Below are 4096 nucleotides of genomic sequence, written 5' to 3' on the forward strand. Positions count from 1 at the left end.
AGAGGTATAGAGTTGTCCATTCATTTAGTAATTTTTCCCAAATTTTTGCAGACTGTATTCCTTGTCATTTTTCTTTACTGAAGTTTTTGTTCCATTATCTCAAGGATCATTTAGGAACCTGGAAAAGATCTCTTTAAATGCCTAAATCCAGTAGAAAAAAACAAAGTGTCTTGTCTTTTAAGATTGATGACAGAACCTCGGGGCCTTCTGGCAGGAGTGCCAGAGGTGACATGGCGTTACTGGGCCATGTGTTTTTTGCTGGAGTGTCTCAGCTGCCCTGTGGCCTCAGCCCTTGGGGAGTAAGGTGGTACCAGAGGGGCTGAGGGTCCAGCTGCTCCCCGCAAATGCCCTGCTGGAGCCTTCCTTGGAGGAGGCGGCTGGACACACAGAGCGGGGACCTGGGGCCCCAGGTGCAGGACTGCACAAGGAGCATGGACGTGCAGCTGCTTGCACCCAGCCGCTTGCACAGTGAGGAGCCGGGTGCCGGGTCACAGTCCCCTTTCACTTTTTCAGTTATAGAACAAAAATATTGTATCAAAACATGGAAGCTTCACATTCAAAATTCTTTCCACCCCTTCAAAAAGTGATGCTGCCACCTAATAGCTTTCAAGGAAATTTGCGTTTATTACTAGAGGAGGTACTGGCCTTGGCAAAGCCATGACAACTTTTCTGTCTAGCCTGGGTGCTCCATGTGTGATAGCCAGCCGGAAGATTGATGTTTTGAAAGCTACTGCAGAACAAATTTCTTCTCGAATTGGAAATAAGGTTCATGTAATTCAGTGTGATGTGAGGGATCCTGATATAGTTCACAACACTGTGTTAGAACTGATCAAAGTCGCAGGACTTCCTAATGTCGTGATAAAGAATGCAGCAGGAAATTTTATTTCCCCTACTGAAAGACTCTCTCCCAATGCTTGGAAGACCATAACAGACATAGTTCTAAATGGCACAGTCTATGTGACACTTGAAATTGGAAAACAGCTTATTAAAGCACAGAAAGATCCCTTGCAGCTGAATGGGGTAATTATGGAATGTGATCCAATGTAATTCAGCCTGGGCCTATAAAAACCAAAGGTGCCTTTAGCTGTTTGGACCCAACTGGGACATTTGAGAAACATGATTGACAGAATTCCCTGTGGATGGCTAGGGACTGTGGAAGAACTTGCAAACCTTGCTGTTTTTCTTTGTAGTGATTATGCTTCTTGGATTAATGGAGCAACTATTAGATTTGATGGTGGAGAGGAAGTATTTATGTCAGGTGAATTCAACAATGTAAGGAAGGTCACCAAGGAGGAGTGGGACACGATAGAGGGACTCATCCGGAAGACTAAGGGCTCCTAAAACCACTCTGGCCTTCATCTTGGGTGCAGTAAAATTTAGACTATAAATGATATAAATTGACTGTCATCTTTCAAGTATTTTCAAGTCTAAAAATTGTTAATTAACAAGCATTTGCTGAGAGCATACCATGTACCTAGCCAGTGGACGCTATTATATATTTGAAGATGAATAAGATAGGATATCACCTGTTCAATTTTCTTTCTTTCTTTCTTTCTTTCTTTCTTTTTTTTTAATAGGAAGAAGAGTAGAGAAAGGCTTAGAGGTAAAAAGTGCTTAAAAGTGAAGAGTGAGGCATCGATAGTTGTGATCTGGTAAGTCAGGGGAAACCTGATGGTGAGAGTAGTATGTAAGTTACATATTACACTATGCTTATTGTGCTGGGGCCTAAAAGAAAGAAATCTACACTAAATTCAATGGATTCTGCCTTTCCAATAATTTCTTTTCCATTGGACTTGTGAATTATCTTTTTAAAAATTTGTTCCTTTTGGTTATACATGACAATAGAATACATTTTGTCATATTATCCATCCATGGAGTGTAACTTTCCATTCATGTGGTTGTACATGATATGGAGTTACACTGGTCATGTATTCATATATGAATGTAGAAAAGTTATGTCCAATTCATTCTACTGTCTTTCCTATTCCCAGCCCTTGCCCTCTTGAAACTTTATTATCTAGCAGGATAGATAGACATATAAACAATTAGGCATGATACATTATTCCAGTAGTATTAAAGTGTGGAGGAAAAAGTTATTCATTATGTTTCTGAAGTTCAAAGAAAGTGTCTCCCATGAGACAGCATTCCATCTCAGACTTAAAGAAACCAGATTTCTTGGGGTAGAGAGGATAAATAAAGCTTACAAAATATTTTTTATGTGGAATTTCATATTTGTGTTGACTAATTTATAATTCTGAGAATCAAATCATAAGAAAACAAAGACTCAAGTCTACAGTTACAATTTTGAGCCTATATTTTTAAAAAGGCCATATGCTTTCATAGAAATCACTGATAACATGTTCACTAGACTGAGAATTCCTGTTGCCCAAATTGCCAAGATTGGGAACCAGCTTCTATCTTATCTTATATGAATAGGTCCATGTAAGAATTCAGTTTTCCTATTTGAATTATATGCTATATGCCCTCATGACAACCTTTTTACTATGACAGTTATGTATCAATTACATTTATTGTGTTTTATTGGATATATTCAGGATAATGTTATAGATTTGGAATAAATGACCTTGGTTTTCACTGACATTTTAGGATGTTAGTACTTCTGCATGCTCTTCAGTACAAATACCCCATCTCCATTTTACCTTAAACATTAATCCTTGTTTTCTTCTCAGTCATCTTGTACTGACAATTGTACTGACAATTTCTTAAAAAAGAAAAGTGTTGGGAGTTGTGTTGTCCCGACCTGCAGGACTCCAATGGGAACCTGGAGGGGGGAGCGGGGATTGGGAGAGACAAGAGACATGAGAAATGGAGACAAGACAAAAGCCTGATCAAGTCTCGTTATTAGGGGAATAAACCCAGTTAATATAAAGTACAAAAGCCAATCAGGGGAAAGTGCGCAAAGGCAAGACTAGTCTGCATGCCAGAGCTCAAACAAGGAAGTGTACTTGGCCAGTCATGAAGCACCACTCAATCTAGTCTGATACACCTGGTATTGTCTGACAGGTGTGCAGGAGAGGCATGCCCCACCAGCATCTGGCAGGCGCCATCGTAGCTCAACATGTGGTGAGGCGGGGGCGTGGCCTGCTGGCTCCGGACATTGTGTCTTATTTTTTATTTCTTCATCTAATATAAGATTAGAATATCTGCTTCATGGGTTGTTATGAGAATTAAGTGAGAATAAACACTGTAAAATGTCAAACAAACAAATGAAAGATGGCCTTTCTAGTTTTTGTACTCTTTCATTTTTAAGACCTAGTTATCATTATAGAAAAAGTGAGAATGCAAGAGACACAAAAGGACATGCTCACCAATTTCCTAGGGAAACTTATATTCATATTTTGGAATAATTTTTCAGTCTTTTGCTCGTTTACTTAATTATTTTTATGGACGGGATCTCTACATAATTTACAGAGTCTACTGCATTCCCCATTCCACCACTCATTTCCCATAGCAACTATGTTTAAAGTTCTTTTGACTGTTTCTTTTCTTTTCTTTTCTTTTCTTTTCTTTATTGTAAAAAAATGGGATACATGTTGTTTCTCTGTACATGGCATAAGGGCATAACATTTGTGTAATCATGAATTTACATAGGGTAATGTTGTTTGATTCATTCTGTTATTTTTTCCATTCCCCCCACCCCTCAAACCTCTCTTTTCCCTCTGTACAGTCCTTCTTCCTCCATACTTGCCCCCCTCCCTAACCCTAACTCTAACCCTAACACTAACCCCTACCACCCCCCATTTTGTGTCATCATCCACTGATTAGCGATATCATTCGTCCTTTGTTTTTTTGAGAGATTGGCTTATCTCACTTAGCGTGATATTCTCCAATTTCATCCATTTGCCTGCAAATGCCATAATTTTATCATTCTTTATGGCTGAGTAATATTCCATTGTGTATATATATATATATATATATATATATATATATATATATATATATCACAGTTTCTTTATCCATTCATCAATTGAAGGACATCTAGGTTGGTTCCACAATCTGGCTAGTGTGAATTGAGCAGCTATGAACATTGATGTGGCTGTATCTCTGTAGTATGCTGATTTTAAGTCCTTTCGGT

At 38.6% G+C, this 4096-nt stretch overlaps 1 pseudogene; it reads left to right on the plus strand.

Moving 5' to 3' along the window:
- The first annotated feature begins 230 nt into the window (after positions 1-230).
- Positions 231-1420, plus strand: LOC124967196 (2,4-dienoyl-CoA reductase [(3E)-enoyl-CoA-producing], mitochondrial-like; annotated as a pseudogene).
- Positions 1421-4096: the final 2676 nt, after the last annotated feature.

This window comes from Sciurus carolinensis, chromosome 16 (genome assembly GCF_902686445.1).
Source record: "Sciurus carolinensis chromosome 16, mSciCar1.2, whole genome shotgun sequence".
NCBI classification, from domain to species: Eukaryota; Metazoa; Chordata; class Mammalia; order Rodentia; family Sciuridae; genus Sciurus; species Sciurus carolinensis.